The sequence below is a fragment of the Phoca vitulina genome, unplaced genomic scaffold, assembly GCF_004348235.1.
Source record: "Phoca vitulina isolate PV1807 unplaced genomic scaffold, GSC_HSeal_1.0 scaffold11, whole genome shotgun sequence".
In the NCBI taxonomy this organism is placed as follows: Eukaryota; Metazoa; Chordata; class Mammalia; order Carnivora; family Phocidae; genus Phoca; species Phoca vitulina.
The window spans coordinates 32,275,281-32,297,828 of NW_022589714.1; positions in this window are offsets into that span (position 1 = coordinate 32,275,281).

Genomic DNA, 22,548 nt, shown 5'->3' on the forward strand with positions numbered 1-22,548 from the left:
GTATGTGACTTAAACCTAACCATTGGCTTAAGGGCTATGAGGAAAGCTGAGAGTATATCCTGAGTGGGGAACTACTTGATTTGAGAAATAGAAGTCTCTGCACTATCTTGAAGCAAAGATGTGCCCTAGTCTCTAACAGGGAGGTTTAAGCCACTCCTGCCAGCACTGAGAATTTGCAGCACCAGTTCCCAATCTGGGGAGTTTCCCCCCACCCCCAGGAGACGTTTGGTAATGATTGTCACAAATGCAGGGGAAAAGCTACTGGCTGCTGGCCTCTAGTGGGTAGAGAGCAGGGATGCTGCTAAATACCTTACAAGGCACAGGACAGCCTCCCTGACCCCTCCCAACAACAAAGAACTATTTGGCCCCATGTGCCATTAGAGCAGAGGTTGAGAAATCCTGGTTTAGGGGAACTTTGGGAGTTTGTGGTTTTCAACACATAATGCTTGATATCTCGTCACTTATCTCAGGGTGCCATTCTTCCTACCCAGGTCCCTGACCTTGGCATAGAAGAGCAGCTCAGATTCTCTGGAGTTCTGCCATTTTCATGATTAAATCTTGGTTTGGTCCTTAGGTTGTTCTGCTTTTCAACTGTGTGAGATAGATCTAACTTTATATATTGCCAAGGGGATCTTCTGGCTTTCATCCCTAGCCTTTAATTTCTGATTAATCACTCCAAGCCTCCCATTATTTGTTTTCTGAAGATTCAAATATCCCCAGCAAACCTACTCAATTTCATTGTTCCTGTAGTTATTATTATCTCTGTATTTCTCAAACACCTAATACATTACAACCACTAGCATATTTCCTTCCACCAGTGTACCATTACAATTCACCTCAGTTGGAAGTTTTAACTTCACTGCTGCTTTGTGCCAGGTTATGCATGCTCCACCTTCCACCAGTGATAGGGAACTCATGCCCACTGGCGGGCAGGTGAGCCAGCTCCAGAATCCCATGTCAGCATCTGCTTTTTCTGACTCCTGGTATCAACTGTCAGCAGTCAGTTTCCCAAGGAAGGGAATGCAGACCCCCAGATGGGGATATGTCTACAGAAGGTTTCTTAGAGAGTGCCCATGGATTGAGCACCTGTGGGAGAAAGAAAGGCAGCACAGGTGCAAGAGAAGTTGAGCTATAATGTGGACACAGTGACGACAGTGGGCTCAGGCAATTCCTGGGGAGCTCTGTAGCCAAGATGGTCTTGCAGGTTTGACCAGGTTGAGGTAAAGGGACAGGTCCTTTGTTGTCCTGCTTTAACCCATCATCGGATCTAGGCTGCCCCCTGGAAAAGGTAAAACTTTGGGTCAAGCTCTCTTCAGTGGAAGGCAATTCCTGGAAAGAGCAGAAAGCAGAGGGCTTAATGTGGACCTGTACTTCCTGCAGGTGGATAATAGGTCCTTCAATCCAGAGGGAGATCTGGGTAGCAGGGCACAACATCCATTACAGTGGGTAACCCCCTCTGGCTGAATTAAATGGGGTGACTGGTTATCTGCTTTCTCTGCAGCTGCAGGTGGTAAGACAGTCAAGAAGAGAGTGAGGTATTTTCAGGAGATTTCTTTCTTAGACGCTAAGAGTAAATACAGGCCCTCTCCTCTGCTCTCTGATAGCAAGATCATGTAGCAGTCTGCGGGGAGGGTGCATAGTGGTATTTTCACTGGGGGTAGAAAGATGAGAACTGCTTCAGCTCTGTGGTGGACCTGAGAAGAAGTAATAGTTGATGGTTGCATAATAAGGAAATGGTAATGGTCTTAACAAATATTATCAGAATTCTTAGAACAGAAACTATCTTTGGAAAACTATCTTGATAACCCACTTGGAGTAGTGTGAGACTCCACACTTATGAAAATTCACATGGGTCTAAACAAGGGATGGTCACTAAAGTGTTTTATAAGAATGTTTAAAAAGAAAGAAAAAGTAGGTTGTTTTGTTCCTGAGAAAAAGGACAATTGAAAAGAGAACTGTAATCAATTAGGATACTTCCTCCCTTTAGTAACAAGAATCTGATTCAAATAAACTTAAATAGCAATATCTTATACTCCAAGAAATACAGAGGTGGTGCAGGTGCTAGGGATTAAATCAGCTTTTTTTTTTTCTGTCTCTTTGCTCTGCCACTCACAGCTTCTTCTTTTGATGGCAGGCTAGCTGCCAGTGATCCTCAGAACTTGTTTCTGACTAGCAGGAGAAAGAATACCTCTTCTTCAAGCATCCTTCCCTTCTACTTGATTGGATCTTCCTAGGCCAAATGACTTACAATGGACCCACAGTCTGATTTAGGGGAATGTCTGTGCTGGATGTGGTCTTTCTTTCTTAAAACATGTTTGCTGAGGGAGGTGTGGATACTTAATCAAAATAGGATTCTGTTTGTAGGAAAAACAGGGAAGTGAATGTTGGGTTGGCAACAAATAGGACCATCTCCAAAACCACAGGTAAGAGAAAGAAGAGAGAAATTCACAAATTAAAAAAAAACTGGGAAAGTGACAGCGTCAGGCCAGTGACAATTCCTTAATAACAAGGTAACCAAAGGATATTACACAAACAACAATGCCTAATATTCTATTTATAGTTATTTATGGTTGGGCAATAACCCCAACTCTATTCCCTCTCCACACCAGTACTTCTTGTAAAAGCTTCTTACTTATGCATGAATGTGTTGTGTGAATGAATTATTTTGTGAAACTAGAGAAGTGGCTTTAGTGCAGAATAACAAGCATGTACGCATGTATGCACACGTGCACACACACACACACACACAAGCTAAAATGGAGAGAAATGTAATTAAATTCCCTAATAACTTACAGGACCCTTTCTAAGGTTTTTGAACTTTCACAAGGCAAACATATAAAGTCTGAACCAAGATCTCAAGGGGCAAGAAGACTGCTTGACATCTAGTTTACAAGTAGTATGTGCTAGGAGGATTATGAACAAAAAGACTATGTAAAGATACTGAAAATTCTTTTAGAAATTGTTAATCTAGGGGTGACTGGGTGGCTCAGTTGGTTAGGCATCCAACTCTTGATCTCAGTTCAGATCTCAATCTCAGGGTCGTGAGTTCAAGCTCCTTGTTGGGCTACACACTCAGTGTGGATTTTACATTAAAAGAAAAACAAAGAAAATTTTAATCTAATTGGAGGAGATAAGTCAGACTCCAGGAAAACAGTACTTTACATGGATTTCTATTAAAGCACCAAATGAGTGACATAGGCTAAAATAATTCAGAAGAATAAAACTTCCTTTATCCTGCAATGATTTCTTTTTTCACTTAAAAATCCTGTTAGTCTATAATTATTCAATATCAACTGTACCAAACTTTTCTTGAAATGAAGATAAATATTGTCCACAGTCTATGGATAAGGAAACTCACACCTTGGAAGTCTCTAAGGACCCTGCTGGTTCTGTGTCTGACTGGCTTTGTCTTTCCCAAGATCCAGGAGAAAAATTCATTGCAGGTCCCCTATCCCTTTCAGTATTTCCCATTTTATATTTATTGATATCTGAGCAACTGCAGAATAGGAACTCCTTTTGCATACCAGACATTTTCTGTGAACTCAACAATATGTCTCACATATAAGTTACTGTTTTTCAAATATATGTAGATGTTAGAATAAATAAAATGTAAATTTATTTAAATCATTATTTCATAGAACTATAGTTTTTTATAGTATGTTTTCCCAGTCAATAGATACATTTCAAATTCAATTACTGTCAATTAAGGATCCAGAATAATTTTTGACGTTAAATCTAGGTCTTCAATCTTTAGAAGACTGGAAAAATGAGGAACCTCTCTCACTTTCTGATTGTTGAGATTTTGAAAGGGGGAGAATTGTATTCATGTTGGTAATTATAAGATTATGTAACAAACCAATTTGTCAACCAGATAACCCATCTCTCTTTATAGTATTCATTCACACAGTCACACATTTATGAATAAGATGGGTATATTGATTCAAGTTTGTGCAGGAAATAAAGGTAATTATTATTTTTACAACCTCAGATAAGAAGAGAGTGGTTCAAGACAGTGACATAGGAAGATCCTGAAGTCACCTCCTCCCACAGATATACCAAATCTATGGCTACATATGGGTCAATTCCCTCTGAAAAAGACCTGAAAACTAGTTGAAGAGCTCTTCCATAACAAAGGATAAAAGGGGCACATTAAGACAGGTAGGAGAGGCAGTGATGCACTCTCATCAAAAACCCTACCCCCAGTGCAGTGAGCCATAATCTAGAGGGATCAAACAAATACAGAGTTTTTCCCTGAGGAGTGAAAGATTCAGACTCCACATGAGGCACCCCAACACTTGGGACCTACACTAGAGAGAGTTCCCCAAAACATCTCGCTCTGAAAAGCAACAGAGCTTACATCCAGAAGACTCGAAAGGTTGGAAGGAGTAGAAAGTCCACTCATAAAAGGCTTTCACACAGATTCTTAAAAGCAGTAAGAGAAAAGCAATTTGCTACATACAGGGGAACCCCCATAAGACTATCAGCTGATTTTTTAGAAACTTTGCAGGCCAGAAGAGAGTGGCATGATATATTTAAAGTGCTAAAAGAAAAACAAAAAAACTTCCAACCAAGAATACTCTACCTGCCAATGCTAGCATTCAGGATTGAAGGAAAGATAGAGTTTTCCAGACAAGCAAAAACTAAAAGAGTTCATCACCACTAAACCAACCTTATAAGAAAAGTTAAGGGTTGTTCTTTAAGCTGAAAAGAAAAGGCACAAAGTAGTAACAGTAAAATATATGAAAGTAAAAAATCTCACTGGAAAGGCAAATATTTAGTAAATATTATAAATATTGTAAAACCAGTATGAAGGTTAAAAGACAATAGTAGTTAAATTAACTATAACTATAATTAGTTAAGGGATGCACAAAATAAGAAGATGTAAAATATGACATACAAAAATTAAAATGTGGGGAAAAATAAAATGGTAGTTTTTAGAATGGGTTCAATCATAAGTTGTTATCAACTCAAAATAGACTGCTATACATATAGGTTGTTATATATAAACCTCATGGTAACCACAAAACAAAAACCTATAGTACATATACAAAAGATAATGAAAGAGAAAACTAAACATAACACTAAAGAAATTCATCAAACCATAAAAGCAAGAAAAGAAAGCAACAGAGAACTACAAAAACAGCCAGAAAACAATTAACAAAATGGCAGTAAGTATATCCCTATCAACAATTACTTCAAATGTAAGTGGACCAAATTCTCCAATCAAAAGACATACATAGAGTAGGTAAATGGATTAAAAACAACAACAACAACAACAACAACAACAAAAAGGCCCATCTAAATGTTGCTTATAAAAGAGTCACTTCAGATTTAAAGACACACATAGCCTGAAAGTGAAGGGGTGAAAAAAGATATTCCATGCACATGGAAACAAAAAGAAAGCTTGTGTTGCTATTCTTATATAAGACAAAATAGACTAAAACAAACACTGTAGGGGTGTCTGAGTGGCTCAGTCAATTAAGCATCTGATTCTTGATTTCAGCTTAGGTCATGATCTAGGGTCATGAGATGGAACCCTGCATGGAGCCTGCTTAAGATTCTCTCTCTCCCTCTCCCTCAGCCCCTTCCTCCCTTCATGTGCACTATCTCTCTATATATAAAAAAAAGTAATAGAAAATAAAATGAACACAGTAATAAAAGGCAAAAAAGTGCATTATATATATATATATTGTAAATATTTGTGCACCCAACATAGGAGCACCTAAGTATATAAAGTAAATGTTAATAGACATAAGGGAGAAATTGACAGCAACACAATAATAGATCATCTAGACAAAATCAATAATGAAACATTGATCTTAAATGACACATTGAACCAGATAACTTAATAGAAATGTATAGAACATTCCATTGAAAAGCAGCACAATACACCTTCTTTTCAAGAACACATGGAACATTCTCCAAAACAAATTTTGTTAGGCTACAGAATAAGTTTCTTTTTTTTTTTTTAAATTTTATTATGTTATGTTAGTCATCATACAATACATTAGTTTTTGATGTGGTGATCCACGATCCATTGTTTTCGTATAACACCCAGTGCTCCATGCAGTACGTGCCCTCCTTAATACTCATCACCAGGCTAACCAATCCCCCCTCCCCGCTCCCCTCTAAAACTCTGTTTGTTTCTCAGAGTCCATAGTCTCTCATGGTTCATCTCTCCCTGTGATCCCTCCCCCCCTTCATATAGGGAATAGCATGAAAGACATTAGGAGAAGGAGAGAAAAATAAGTTTCAATAAATTTAAGAATATTGAAATCATACCAAGCATCTTTTCCAACTACAATAATATAAAACTAAAAATCAATTGCAAGAAGAAAACTGGAAAAATGCAGATTAAACAACATGCTACTAAACAACCAGTAGGTCAACAAAGAAATAAAAGGGGAAATCAAAAATATTTTGAGACAAATGAAAATTGAAATAAAACATTCCAAAATCTATGATATATAACAAAAACTGTTCCAAGAAGTCAGTCATAATGATACAGGCCTGCCTCAAGAAACAAGAAAAATCTCAAACAATATAACTTTATGCCTTAAAAAACACTAGAAAAAGAAGAACAAAGCCAAACATTAGTAAAAGGGAGGAAATAATAAAGATTATAGAAGAAATCAATGAAATAGAGACCAAAACACAATAGAAAAACCAATGAAACCAAAGAGCTGTTTCTTTGAAAAGATAAAATTGACAAACCTGTAGTCAGACTTACTAAAAAATAGAGGGCTCAAATAAAATGAAAATAAGTGAGAATTTACAAATGACACCACAGAAATACAAAGTATCATAAGATACCACTGTGAATAATGATATGCCAACAAATTGGACAATCTAGAAGAAATGGATACATTCCTACAAACATACAATTTTCCAAGACTGAATCATGAAAAAATAAAAATCTGAATAGACTGATTACTTGTAAGAAGATTGAATCAGTAATCAAAAAATTCCCAGCAAATAAAAGTCCAGGACCAGGTGGCTATACTGGTGAATTCTACCAAACATTTAAAGAAATGCCTATCTTTCTCAAACTCTTCCAAAAAATTGAAGAGGACGGAACACTTGCAAACTCATTCGACAAAGTCAGCATTACCCTTATACCAAAACCAGACAAGGACACCACAAAAAAAGAGAATTAGAGGTTTATCCCTGATAAACATAGGTGCAATAATTTTCAATAAAATATTAGAAAACCAAATTCAACAATACAGTAAAAGGATCATACACCATGATCAAGTGGGATTTATCCCAGGGATGCAAGGATGGTTTGACATGTGCAAATCAATCAGCATGACAACAGCACATTAACAAAATGAAAGATAAAAATCATATGATCATTGCAATGGATGCAGGAAAAGCATTTGACAAAATTCAGTACCCACTTATGATAAAAACTCTCAACAAAGTGAGTATAGAGGAAAAGTACCTCAACATAATGAAGGCCGTATATGACAAACCCATAACTAAAATCATACTCAACACTGGAACAGTACAAAAATGCCCACTCTCACCACTTTTATTCAACATAGAATTGGAAGTCCTGGCCAGAGTAATTAGGCAAGAAAAAGAAATGAAGTCATCTGAATCAGAAAGGAAGAAATAAAACTGTCACTATTTGCAGTTGATGTGATTCTATATATAGAAAATCCTAAAGACTCCACCAGAAAACTGTTCGAACTAATAAATGAACTCAGTAAAGTAGCAGAATACAAAACCAATATACATAAATCTATGGCATTTCTATACACTAATAATGAACTATCAGAAAGAGACATTAAGAAACAATTCCATACAAATTTTAGGATTATTTGTTCCATTTCTTTGAAAGAAGTTGATGGTATTTTGATAGGGATTGCATTAAATGTGTAGATTGCTCTAGGTAGCATTGACAACTTCACAATATTTGTTTTTCTAATCCATGAGAATGGAACGTTTTTCCATTTCTTTGTGTCTTCCTCAATTTCTTTCATGAGTATTTTATAGTTTTCTGAGTACAGATTCTTTGTCTCAAACTGAGGGTTGCTGGAGTGGTGGGGGGTGTGAGGGATGGGGTGACTGGATGATAGACATTGGGGAGGGTATGTGCTATGGTGAGTGCTGTGAATTGTGTAAGACTAATGAATCACAGACCTGTACCTCTGAAACAAATAATACATTATATGTTAAAAAAAAAAAAGAAGAAGTTAGTAGGAAGGGAAAAATGAAGGGGGGGAAATCAGAGGGGGAGATGAACCATGAGAGACTATGGACTCTGAGAAACAAACTGAGGGTTCTAGAGGGGAGGGGGGTGGGGGGATGGGTTAGCCTGGTGATGGGTATTAAAGAGGGCACGTATTGAACGGAGCACTGGGTGTTATATGCAAACAATGAATCATGGAACACTACACCAAAAACTAATGATGTAATGTATGGTGATTAACATAACATAATAAAATAAAATTTAAAAAAGAAACAATTCCATTTACAATTCAATTAAAAAGACTAAAATATCTAGGAATAAATTTGACTGAGGGGGCAAAAGATCTGCATGTTGAAAAATATAACACATTGATGAAATACACTGAAGAAAAAAATAAATGGAAAGATGCTCATGCTCATGGATTGGAAGAATCAATATTATCAAAATGTCCATACTACCCAAACAATCTATAGATTCAATGCAATCCCTACCCAAAATCCCAATGGCATTTTTTCACGGGACTAGAACAAAGAATCCTAACATTTGTATGGAACCACAAAAGACTGTGAATAGCCAAAGCAATCTTGAGAAAGAGGATCAAAGTTGGACGTATCACACTCATTGATTTCAAACTATACCACAAAGCTCTAGTAATCAAAATGGTATGGTATGGTATAAACACATAGATCAGTGGAACAGAATTGTGAGAGCACAGAAATAAATCCACACACAGAAGGTCAATAAATTTATGACATAGGAGCCAAGAATGTACAATGGATAAAGGGCAGTATCTTCAATAAAAACTGGATAGCCACATGCAAAAAAATAAAACTAAACCACTATCTTACACCATATACAAAACTAACTCAAAATGGATTAAAGCTTGAATGTGAGATCTAAGACCATAAAACTCCTAGAAGAAAATATAAGCAATAATCTCATTGATAAACATCTTGGTGTCAAATTTTTGGATAAGACTTCAAAATCAAAGGCAATAGAAGCAAAAATAGACAAACAAAACTACATCGACTGAAAACCTTTTGCATAGAAAGGAAATCTTTAAGAAAATGAAAAGGCAACAAAGGGTGCCTGGTTGGCTCAGTTGGTTAGGCATCCGACTCTTGATTTCAGCTCAGGTCATGATCTCATGGTAGTGAGATCAAACCCTGCATCAGCCTCTGTGCTGAGCGTGGAGCCTGCTTAAGATTCTCTCTCTCCCTCTCCCTCTGCCCCTCCCCCAACACTCACACTCTCTCTCTCAAAAAAAAATTTTTTTTTAATTTTTTAAATGAAAAGGCAACCTCCAGAATGGAAGAAAATATTTGCACATCTTTTATGTAATCAAGGGTTAACAACCAAAATATATCAAGGACTCAAACAACTCAATCACAAAATGAAAAAAAGCAAAAAAAATTTCAGTTAAAAAATGGGCAAAAGATCTAAACAGGCATTTTTCCAAAGAAGACATACAGATAGATCATAGGCACATGAAAAGATGTTCAACATCACTAATCATCAGGGAAATACAAATCAAAACCACAATGAGATATCACCTCACACCTGTCAGAATGGCTATTATCAAAAGACAAGAAACAACAAGTGTTGGAGAGGATGTGGAGAAAAGGAAACTCTTGTACATTGTTGATGGGAATGTAAACTGGTTCAACTACTATGAAAAACAGTATAAAGACTCCTTAAAAAATTAAAAATGGAATTACCGTATGATCCAGCTATTCCACTCCTGGGTATTTATCCAAAGAAAATGAAAACATTCATTTGAAAAAATATATACATCCCTAAGTTCATTGTACCGTTATTTACAATAACCAATATATGGAAGCAACGAAAGTGTCCATTGATGGATTAATGGATAAAGAAGATGTTATACACACACACACACACACACACACACACACACACACTGGAATACTACTCAGACATCAAAAAGAAAACAAATCTTGCCATTTTTGGATGGATGTAGAAGGTATTCTGCTAAGTGAAATAAGTCAGACAGAGAAAGACAGATATCATATGATTTCACTTACATGTGAAATCTAAAAATAAAACAAATGAATAAACAAAACAAAACTCATAGATACAGAGAACAGATTAGTGGTTATCAGAGGGGAAGGGGATTGGTGGTGGTTGAAATGGTTGAAGGTGATTAATTATATGATGACAGATGGTAACTAGACTTATTGTGGTGACCACATTGTAGTGAATACAAAAATCAAATTATTACCTGAAGCTAATATAATGTTATATGCCCATCTTATCTCAATTAAAAAATGATTTACTTAAAAAATAATTTAAAATAAAAGATATAAAAAACCTCAGATAAGAGGCTTTTCTTATCTTTCTGACTCCTGCAAAAATTCTGTTATGTGTGTGTACACTAATAAAATAGAAATATAGATAAAGCATGTTGAAGATATGTCAGATGAAGAGAAATCACTGAACGAAAGTATTGTCAGTACGCTTGATGTCTTTCTCAGTTTTCTTCTCCTTTTGGTGGGATGAAAATTGTTCTGGTGTGGAGACTAGTTAAAAGAGTAATATTTCCTCTGTTTTTAATGACAATACTGAAGTCTTAATTAAGCACAGTGTATAAGGAGATCATTAACAGATTTCAAAGTCTCTTTTCCTCTAGGCTTCAAAACACATGTATGCTATTGTAATTTCCCAAGAAGCCAGCCTTTTGCTCCATAACAAAACTAGCCAAATCTCTCTACTCTTATTCCTACCCATAGATTGAACACTGTCTCATAAGCATCATTGAATTAATCTTAGAATATCTTCATCACACGTCTACTTATATCTAGTACAGTTCCTAATATTAAATAGGTGCTAATATTTTTTTTAACAAATGAAAAACTATATTCTCAATTTTCAGATAAATTCCCCTGATTGCTTCCTTCCACGGAAAATCGGGGAGATGCATTTTCCAATTTGCAATTTAACAAATTACAAGAAACTTTGAATCAGTTAATGATGTTACCATAGATACAGACAACAGAACATCTCCAGATTGGCATGTAAATAATTACTGCTATAATAAACCAAATAATCAATAAATGACAAAGTTATTGATTTATTAAATGTATGCATCAGCCACCACTTTTATTTCCTTAGTTTTGCCTTCATATTGTCAGGAGTTATTTCAAGTGATTTGAATTTAATTGATCTAAAATTTTTGAGACAGAATTTTTTTTTTTTTTAAAAAAGGGACTCTTGGGACGCCTGGGTGGTTCAGTTGGTTAAGCGTTTGCCTTTGGCTCAGGTCATGAGCCCACAGTCCTGGGATCAAGTCCAGCCAGCTTCAGTCTCCTTGCTCAGTGGGGAGCCTGCTTCTCCCTCTGCCTGTCTTTCTCTCTCTCTCTCTGTGTCAAATAAATAAATAAAATCTTAAAAAAAAAAAAAGGACTCTCTACCTCAGTGTTTAAAAATGATGTGATCTGGTATTTTTCCTATATTTATAATTGTCTATACAGATGTATTTCTATGCACATTTACTTCGACTTTCAAAATTAATAAATACTCTCTACAAGTAATTTTTTGTGAACTCTAGAGGCACAGAGTTTAATAAGACAAATTGCTTTCAGAAATTCACTACTTGGGCGCCTGGGTGGCGCAGGTGGTTAAGCTACCGACTCTTGGTTTTGGCTCAGGTCGTGATCTCAGGGTCATGGGATCAAGCCCCGAGCCAGGCTCCACACTCAGGCTCAGGTTGCTTAAGACTCTCTCTCCCTCTGCCTATGCCTCTCCCTATCATGCTCTCTCTCTCTCTCTCTCAAATAAATAAATAAATCTTAAAAAAAGAAAAGAAAAAGTAACTCACTATTATTAGAATGTATAGAGATACAAGCATACAAATTTAAAATCATGGTCTCATTTGAGCTATTCCCAATCAGAGGATGAGGGTAAAGGAGGTTTCGCGCCCCAAGGGACATTTGGCAATGTCTGGAGACATTTTTTGGTTATAAGAAGTCAGAGGAGAGGTGGGGGAACAGGGTGCTACTAGTATCTAGTGGGTTGAAGCCAGAGAGGTAACTGAACATCTTATAGTGCCCCATGATAAGGAAATATCTATTTCAAAGTGTCAATAGTGCGAAAGTTGAGAAATACTAAGTTTAAGGAAAAAAGATAGTGGATGCCTGGATTAGAATTCAGATCTGTTGACTCAGATGTGACCATAGGACAAATTATGCCATTGTATCCATCTCTCTGTGGAATGCATAACAAGCCCACTTTGCCAACATGGAGAAAAGTATACCTACCTTAAAGAATTCTTACAGGATTAGATGAGATACATGTGGATATTCTAAAATTTTCTGTTAACCCTCTAGTCTAATAGGAGCTCCAGCTCCTGTTAAAGACCCTCTATATTTTCTAATATTTCCCAGTAATAGAGGTAACACACCTAGCCCCTTTCTTTAAGGTTGCATTATTTCCCAAGGATCTCTTCAGCACTCCCTATAAATCAGTTTACCAGAAATTTCTAAACTTACCTTAATCCCAGCGATGAATGTATCTTAGACTCATTTTGAAACTCTACTATATGTGAACAATTTTTTAAGATTAAAATATATATAAGTTATTAAATTTTCTGTTCATTTTAAGAATTAATAATAATATAAACACCATATACCTACCTTTTGGCTTAAGAAATAAAACATTACCAGCCAGCTATGTGTCCTGCCTTCCCCCCTCCCTAACCACTCATGAAACTTTGCACCCCCTTACTCCCCAGGTAATGACAATCCTGATTTGTTGTTAATCATTTATACATTTTTAATTTGTATTTTTATATTTATTCTTTGATAATATATTGTTTGGTTCTGCCTGTTTTGATTTTATATAAACAAATTATTTTCTCACATCATATTTTTGTGATTTTTCCATGTTGAAACTTGTAGTTGACTTTATTCATTTCATTAATATCTCATTTTATGAATAAGCATTCATTTTTATTGATATTACATTTTGTGAATAAATATACCACAATTTACTCCATTTTACACTGACAATTACTTAGATAGTTTACAGGTTTTGCTATCACAAATAATGTCGTCATGAACATTGATTCCGTACTTTTCCAAGTGTATACCCAGAGTAGAGTTACTGAGTGTCAGAGGGTATATTTATTCAACTTGGCTCATTAATGACACTAGCAGAAGATGAGAATTTTTATTGCATTAATCCTTGCTAAGGCATTTCTAGGCTTTTCTATTTGTGTTCTAATTTAAAAGACATGAAGTGCTAGTGCATTTGGGCTTTAATTTGTTCTTCGTTTATAATTAATGAGATTGATCTCTATTTATGTTTATCGTTCAATTGTGTGTCCTTATAAGTCAAATGCCTGCTCCTGGCTATTAAACATTTTTTCTTACTGATTTATAGGAGTTCTTTCTATGTTCTATATACTAATCCTTTTGTTATACATATTCCAAGTATTTTGTTGCCTTTATAGTATCTTTTGTTAAATAGTAAGTCTCAAATTGAATGAAACTGTCTTTAATCCATCTGAAATTCATTTTTGTGATGTATAAGCTAGGAATTTAATTTTTTTTCCCCAAGAAATAATTGGGTTTTTCTTCCACACCTTGTTTTAAATAGCCCATCCTTTGGCCAATGATATGCTATGTGACCTTTGTCATATATCAAGATGCCATATATGCATGGACCTGTTTTGTGGCTCAACTTCTATTCCCTTGGTCCCTTTATTATCTAACCCTAAGTTAATACTATAATATCTTTAGAAAAAGGAGTTTCTCATTGTTGGTGTATATCATGTACCCCTCATGCCATACATTAGTTCTTTTTCTTCTTTAGGAGTATTTGGCACTTTTTTTAATGCTTTTCTCTTCCATTTAAATTTTAGAAGGAAACATCTAGTCAATTCTTATTTTAAAGAAACTCTAGCATTTTCACTGAAATGTCACTAAAATTGTACATCAATCTGAGAAAATTTGACTTTATGATATTGAGTTTTTGTATTCATGAACATAGTGTGTGTCTCCATTTATTTAGATCTTTAAAATGCTTTTCAATAAAGTATGTAACATTCTCCATAAAAAGTTTTACATATATTTTTATAGATTCTTAAATATGTTATTTCTGGAATATCATTACAAATGATATAAATTTTAATTAATTTTCCAACTGTTACTGATCTAAAGAAATGTAATTACTACGGAGTCCCTGGGTGGCTCAGTTGGTTAAGTGTCCGACTTAGTTTTGGCTCAGGTCATGATCTCAGGGTCTTGGGATCAAGCCCCACATCGGGCTCCAGGCTCAGTGGAGAGTCTGTATGTAAGATTCTCTCCTTCTGCCTCTCCTCTTGCTCTCTCTCTCTCAAAATGAATAAGTAAATCTTAAAAAAAAAGAAATATAATTACTATGTATCATTTTATAATTAATATATGGGGAAAAAACAATGGATGGTGTATTACCTTTTGATTATACAGCAGGTAATCAGTTTTTGCCTTGTTATAATTTTATATATTTATTATCTACCTTAAAAATAATGTTGACGTTGTAAGATTTTCTCTCATTCTTGGGTGATATTCACCAGGCTGATCATCCTACTAAAACTAGGTGTCACATTTTTTTTTTTTATCCAGAGTCTGTCTCACCAATGCAACCCTTTACAGAGTATTCTCCTTTTATTTTGTGGGAACAACATCCCACCTTAGAACCAAATTCTTATATGGATGTCTTATATGTAGTGACATATTGGAGCTATTACTGATGTATTTTAACAAATAGAGTGAATTAACTTATTGGGTTTATGTTTATACTTTTATGGTAACCTACATAAAAATTTGTTTAAGTCAGAGTCTCACTTAATTACACAGCCTCTCCTTAAGAGTGAGTGTACTTGAATTTCATAAAAGAGTGTGATTTTCCTGGTTTGACATTTTTATCGTAGGGAATGATTCCAGACCCAGAAGAACAAGGTCATTTCTTTAAAATGTTAAACTCTTCCTTGATCTAAAACTTTATTCTTCTTTGCATTTTTTAAAGGACTTTTTGAAAAAAGTCCAATTAGTACATTTTCTAGAAAATGTCAGATGTCCTATCTTAATTTACCACTTCTCCCTTTACTTCCTGTCAATGGCAGCCATACACCAGCGAAGGGAACTATATAGCCTTTGTGTTGTCTCCACAAATACAATTTGAGAAATAATATTTGGGGGAAACCTTGATGGTTTAAAGTCAAAGGATGTACCCAAACTAACTTCTACTACTTATGGGCAGGCAACAACAACAACAACAAATCAAATAACCAATAACCCATTCTCTTCCCAGAGCTGCAGGCATTTGACTTACATTTGGGTCCAGAAGCCTTTCTTTAGCTAATTCTGTTTTTATTGGCCAGTTCTTTCATTATTTTTATATAAACTAATCAATGTAAGCCCTAGTCTAGACAGCAAAGTCAGCAAGAGTCCCTTCTAGGTGTCTCTGTCTGAAATCCATGGGGCTGCTACTATGTTTCTCTAAAGGATACATAGTAAAACTTCCTATTATGTTTACCAGAAATAGAAATAAGGATTAAAGAAATATTATATAGTTTCTACCTTTTGATACAAAAGTTTTGCATCTATTATTATTATTTCTAGTCACTATTTTTATTTCTTGTATCAAGCCTCCTTCATGTAGCCTTTTTAGTACGCTTATAAACTAGGGAGCTAATGATAGTTACACAGTGACGTAGAACCCATATTCTCTAACCCATCAGAAGAAAAAATAAAAAGTGCATCTGATATCCTTCCCTCTACCACCTAAGTCTTTGTTAATATTCTCCTAGATCATTGAAGACTTAATCCAGCAAAGGTAGAGGAACTCCTGTGTGCTTCCCTCCTTACCACCATTCTGGGTTTTATATCCCATTTCATCAGGCAGGGCAACGGAGAAGGGAAGTGTTCCTTCCGTTGTTTCTCCCAGGCCAGGTGAAATAAACCTGGCAGGAGCAGATGTTAAATTGAAGCCAATGAAAAGTTAACACTATCTTCTGTAATTGAAACCTTAGGGAGGAAGGCTTGAGACAACTGCCAATGGACATAGAATACCAATGCAAGAGTTTATTCCCAGGGTCATTTCTTGTACCCTCTCACACATGAAAGCTAAGTTACTGACAGCTGGGCAGTGGAGTGGGCAGGAAGTGGTGGGTCCAAATGAAGAGAAAACTTCCAAAGATACTCCAGCCTCAGTTCTAGCTGCACCGAACCCCTCAGTGAACCTTTCTTAAAGGTTCTTCTCAAAGACCTTTCTGAGGCATTTCAGGAAGGAGAACCTCCACCAACTTGCTTCTCCTTTATCAAGTAGATTCCCTTCCAATTTTACAATTCAAAGAATTTGTAGAGTGTATCCTTCATGCCAATGTTTGCCTACATGATGAACACCTACAGCTTCCATCCAGGTCAGAGCTAACACACACACACACACACACAACACAACACAAGAAAACACGGTCTTTGACCCTTTTTGATTCTTTTGGTGCTATTGCCATATCTTTAGCACTTGGCTTCTCTGGACTCTATTATTAAGTCCCTCATGATTATATATGTTGGGTTTTTTTTCTATAAACCTTTCACTTGGATACACACAGAGTGCTCATTTCGCATAAATCACACTTCTATGTATTTGTTGCCTGGGAGTGTGGGGTGTTGAGGCAATATATCCCACTTACTATTTTTAAAAGTTAAAAAGTTATTTGACGTTATTATCATTTAAGGATTGTGAACTCAGGTATGAGAACTATTGCTTCACCTCTTCCTACTTGTGTCATCTTGAGCAAACCACTTAACTTCTTTATGATTCAGTCTTCACATCTGTAAAATGAGGATAATGATCACATCTACCTCCTACTTTTATTTTGATGATTTAAAGTGCTAACACATGAGAAGTACCTTCAGCAGTGCCTGGCTCATAGTGAGATCTACAAACAATTACCTACTGTTTTTATAATCATTTTACTTGACTTGCATAATATAAATATAATATAATAATGATGCTAGTATTTGAAGATTCAGGATGTAATGACTCACTCTTACTAAGAGTCTCATCTACATGGTGTCACACAGAGAAAGTGAGAGCAAGCTCAAGAGGATTTTGTTTGCTTGTTTCTTTTGTGGAAAGAAAGACTCAAGTGTACTTTAAATATGTAGGGGAACAAAATAGCAGACAGAAATGCAGGACAAAATATAGGGCCAGGATCATTCTCAACCTGCCCCATATTTGTGGGTAACATGTTTTAATAAAAAGTACAATGATGTTCAACCCCTAGAACGAAATGACAATTCTGTAAGATTGGTAGACGTGTTAATCATTGCTGTAGGCATTCGTATTATACTATTGAAAGGTATCAAATTAACATGTACACCTTAAATTTACACGACGTATCTGAAATACATATCAATACAAAAATGTGAAGTGTGATGATGAGTACTCTTCAAAGCATGTACGTCTGAAAAATAACACGGAAGGTCTGCTAGGGGTCACTACTCCCACCATCCCTGGTTCTGCAGGTGAGAATTACCGTCAGAAGTTTTGCAAACAGATCTCAGGTCTTCAGAGGATGTGAGAAAAGACAGCCCCGCGGAAGATGGAAGTGGATCCGCAGCGGGGGCTGCAGAAGGAGAAGACGTGGCCGGCCCAATGCCAATGTGTTCCAGCGCTGGGAAAATGGCATGAACACCATAAGAGACAGAGGACAGCTTCTGAAGCTGCTTTCTTCATCAGCATTTTCCGTATTTCCCTCAGTATGTTTCACCAGTTACTAGGAAGTCTCCTGACTCCCCGACGTCCTTCCCACCTGCCCTCAGTTTTTCCAAGTCCGTCTCCTTTGGTAGCTTCAGTTACAGCCCGTTCTTATTCTTTACCTCATTTGCCTCTTTAAACTTTTATTTTTTAGCCTCTAGTTTTGTACCAGGTCCCTTTGAATGCTTCTGTGTTCGCATGCTTCACCTTAATAGGAGGAAAACGTTGCACAGAAATAGTCTCAAAGGCATTAGTTAAACCCCACTACCCCTTATATATTTGTCTTGTTGGATCCTACATCCTACAGGGACATAACGGTGCAAGACCTATTCTTAATCATGGCCCTATTAATGGAGGACTTAGAGCATCCTCCTGGTTTAACTTTTGCATTCTGTTCTGTTCTTGCAGAGTCCAGTCTCTTTCTTTCTCTTTTCCTCCTTCATTCTTCACTTTTCCCCTGAGGAGGAAGCCTTCGCAGAGCGAGGGAGGCATCCCCAGCCAGGAGCCAGATCTCTGAAGCAGCATGGTGTACTTTTACTTGAGTCTGCTTGACATGTAACTGTGAATTACGGGTACCCTAACTCTTCCGCTGCCACCAGCGGGGCACCGGAAGGAGAGGCAATGCTCCCACCAGGTTTCACCTTTGCAGATAAAGGCAGTAGTAGGAATCTGACTATTTACACATAATGCAGAGTAGGGTGAATACGCTGTGACAGATTTTCTAACAGTTGACTTTTCATCCAGTTTTCCTTCCTCATCCACCAGTGAAACAGGAGTTTGGCTTTGGGGATCGGAATAGATTCTTCCACAGTGCTCCCCTTTTTTCCACTTGTGAAAGAGAGAAAATGCATTTGAGCAAGAATTACATACAGTAGCTTCCTTGAATTATAAATAGAAAACAGAGAAGCAGTTTGTCACGGTGGCAGTTAATGAAAAGGAGAAATTATTTTTGTAATTCTCATAAAACTCCTGGTTTCTCTGGGGCTGGTACAGTACTTAGGAAAGATGAATTTGAGGGATTTTTCACTTTTGTATTTTAAGATACTGGATGCTCTGTTGAGGTCATCTTTATCTCAACAACTCAGAAATGTGTGTACTCTTGAAACTAGACAGTATTTTATTAGTGCAATTGCATTATTTGTAACTAAATATTTACCTTACTATTTTTTTTTTTAATTGGAAAAGTCTAGAGATCTTGGCTAGGCATTCAAGACTATTTAAATTATCTTTCCAGCTTCTTTCCAAATACTTCTCAACATTAGCCAAACCAGTTGACTTTCTTTCCCCCTCAGCATTTTTCAAATGTTACATCCTTATCTTTTGTATTGTCTTCCCACCACTGCCAAAATACTTCTCATTGTTCAACACCAAGTTTCAATCTTGCATTCTCAGTTACCTTTCCTGACCATTTCAACTAGATATAATCTCCCCCTTCTGCTGCTTGCTTAGATAACTTGATCCTTTCTGGAAGTTTCATATAACGCAAATATTCACAAACTTTGGAGTGCCTGTAAAATGTCGCTCCCAGGGCCCTATTCCCATGAATTTCTGACTCAATAAGTCTGGGATGGGCCCCGGCATATGCATTTTAATTTTTTTTTAAGAATTTTTTTTATTTATTTGACAGAGAGAGACACAGCGAGAGAGGGAACACAAGCAGGGGGAGTGGGAGAGGGAGAAGCAGGCTTCCCATTGAGCAGGGAGCCCGATGTGGGGCTCGATCCCAGGACCCTGGGATCATGACCTGAGCTGAAGGCAGACGCTTAACGCCTGAGCCACCCAGGCGCCCGGTGGCATGTGCATTTTAACAAGCATACTAAATATGTCTGATACAGATTGTGTGTTGAGAAGTTTCAATGTGATGTTTTATACATTTGTTAGTTTTATAAGTGTGTATGTTTTATTTCCCCTGTTCAACTGTATGCTATTAAAGGGCAGGGATTATATCTTACACTGCTACTTATCTTACACAATGTCTTAAATTTAAACAATATTAATCAATATTAATAGCACTAATTTAGGGGCTCCTGGGTGGCTCAGTCAATTAAGCCTCCGACTCTTGATCTCAGCTCAGGTCTCGATCTAAGAGTCGTGAGTTCAAGCTCTGCCCTGGACTCCATGCTGGGCATGGAGGCTAAATTAAAAAAATAATGATAATAATAGCACTAATTTATGTAGTTCTCCTTAGACATGTCAAAATAATTTTTTTATGCTAAGTGCAATATTAGGAAGAGGGTTGATCTGTAATATTATTCAAAAGAGAAAAATAAAGAAAGCAGCAATATTGGGGTTTTTTATCATAGTGCAAGGGCAAGAAGAAGTTTCAAACTAATGGTTATAATTAAATATTGATTTACTTGGGGTCAGATACTCTCCTAATATTTTGGTACACTTCCTTTTAGGGGACACCTAGGATTCTTTATTTTCTAAATGTCATCCCTTGTAGTAAAAGTGAGTACTGAAAACTGAAACCTAAAAATTATAAGGCTGCCGTAGGACATCTTGTTGAAGGGAAACCAATTTTCCTGGTGAGAAACTTGGTTTCATTTTTTATTTCATAAATGTTGGCTTAATACTGATTATGTGTCATGGAAAAGCCCCACAACATTCACTACATCAAATGCTGTGAAAATTATCCAGCTCATATTATACCTCTAAGCACTTCACCAAAATGTAATAATTTCCTGAAACATAAAAGAAACTTTTCCCCATCTTTATTTTTTGTCAAGTGAGAGTACTGTGTTTGTACTTTCGTTCTCACTTTCCAAACTCGAGGCAGTGAGGCCACTGGACTTCCTCTCCCTTGTAGTGAAGTTGAGATGCTGGTGACATAAAGCTAGAGCTTTGAAATCTCTGCCCCTGGGATCACTGGTTCCAGCTTCCTGGGTGTCAATGGAGGAAAACCATCTCTGATTGCCAGACAAAATGAGAATCCAAATCACTGACTTACAGAACCAGAAAATCCAATTTCTGGAAGGTTCAATGCCTATCTTTCCCTGATCTGGAAAGAATTATGTAGATACTCTATAAAAGCAGCTATAAACTCTCTTCTAGGAAAGATGGGTCCACAGCCTCCCTGAAGCCAGCAGAGAAGGCTTAATGTCTACTCCTGGATCTAGACTCCTGGATCTAGGCTAGTTCTCCTAGTGATAGCCTCACCTGTCGTGCTTTCCTATTCAAAGTCATTACAACGCACCCTAGAGACGTGGGCTAGTGGAAGGACTTGGAAATGGATTATCATTCCCTCTGCGAATGAACTGCCAACAAGAGGCACTTTGCAAACATGTCTGCCCAGGTCTCTGATGTTCCATCTCTGGAGGTTAGAGGTTTTGACATGAGATTCCGTGAGGGCTTTTTTTTTTTTTAAGTTTAACTCTCTTGAGTGAAGATGCTCTTCGTTGAGAGGTCTGACTGACTGCTACACTTCCTGGTTTGCTGTCTCTTATTATGACTTCGTTCACACACTGAATCTTAAAAGAGCGGAGGTCTCCCTACTATACTTTGGGTCAGATTAGTCCTTGTATTGCCTTCCTCTGAGAGGGACTCACTTTGGTTTCGTCATGCTTCTTAGGCTTCATAAGTAAGTTCTAAGCCTTTCAGCCACCATCCTAGCAGATTGCCTGAGGCCTTACATACTTGATACCATCTGCAGGTTGAAAGTATGGTGATAAAAGTCTCTGTTTTACATAGAAGGGGTTAGATACCAGGGTTTCTTTTTCCCAAGACTGATGTTCTATATAGAAGTGATTTTCTCTCTTTCTCTATTCTTACTCTGTCCTTTCTTTACCTTATTTTCTTTTTTCTTTCCTTTCTTCCTCCCTCCTTCCCTCCCTATCTCCTATTCTCTCTCTCTACTCCCCCCCACCCCATCTCTCTCCTCTTTGTCTGTCTTTCTCTCTCTCTCTCTCTTCCTTCCTTCCTTCTAAACTTTGGAACAAGATTATTTTTGGTATCTCACTTAAGAAAGCACAGTTATTCCCCTAATTTTTCAATTTTCCACATACATGTAATTTCTACTTATTTTCTTATATACCATGTCTTTCTTCCCCTACCCCCACATGTCTAGCATCAATTTTCCCTGAAGAGTATCATTTGGTGGTCTTTATTCCTTTCCTTTCTATAGGATTGCCTAATATCCATTCTCCAGAGTGATTATTCTAAGTCAATCATGGTTATTCCAGGGGTTTGGGTGGGGTGTTTTTTTGTTTGTTTGTTTTTTGTTTGTCTGTTTTTTGCTAATGATTGGTTTAGAAATGGGCTTGTGACCTTGTACTGGCCTATGAGATTGGAGAAGTCCAATGGGGGCTTCTGGGAAAGCACAATTTTGCAGAACTTCTTTTTCACTTAACTGTCTACCAAATAATGCCACATTGGAAAAGCCTTCATCATTTTTATTTACCAAAAAAAGGTATTTGTATAAGAAGAGTAGCCAATTTGCTTAATTACTTGAATGTTGAGCAATAAACTGCACCATTTAATTATTTCTAATTTTTCACTATTATACATATTTTTAGAGGATAGTCTTTTAAAATATTATTTAAATTATATTCCCGGAAGTGGAATTACCAGGTCAAAATGAGACAACTTTC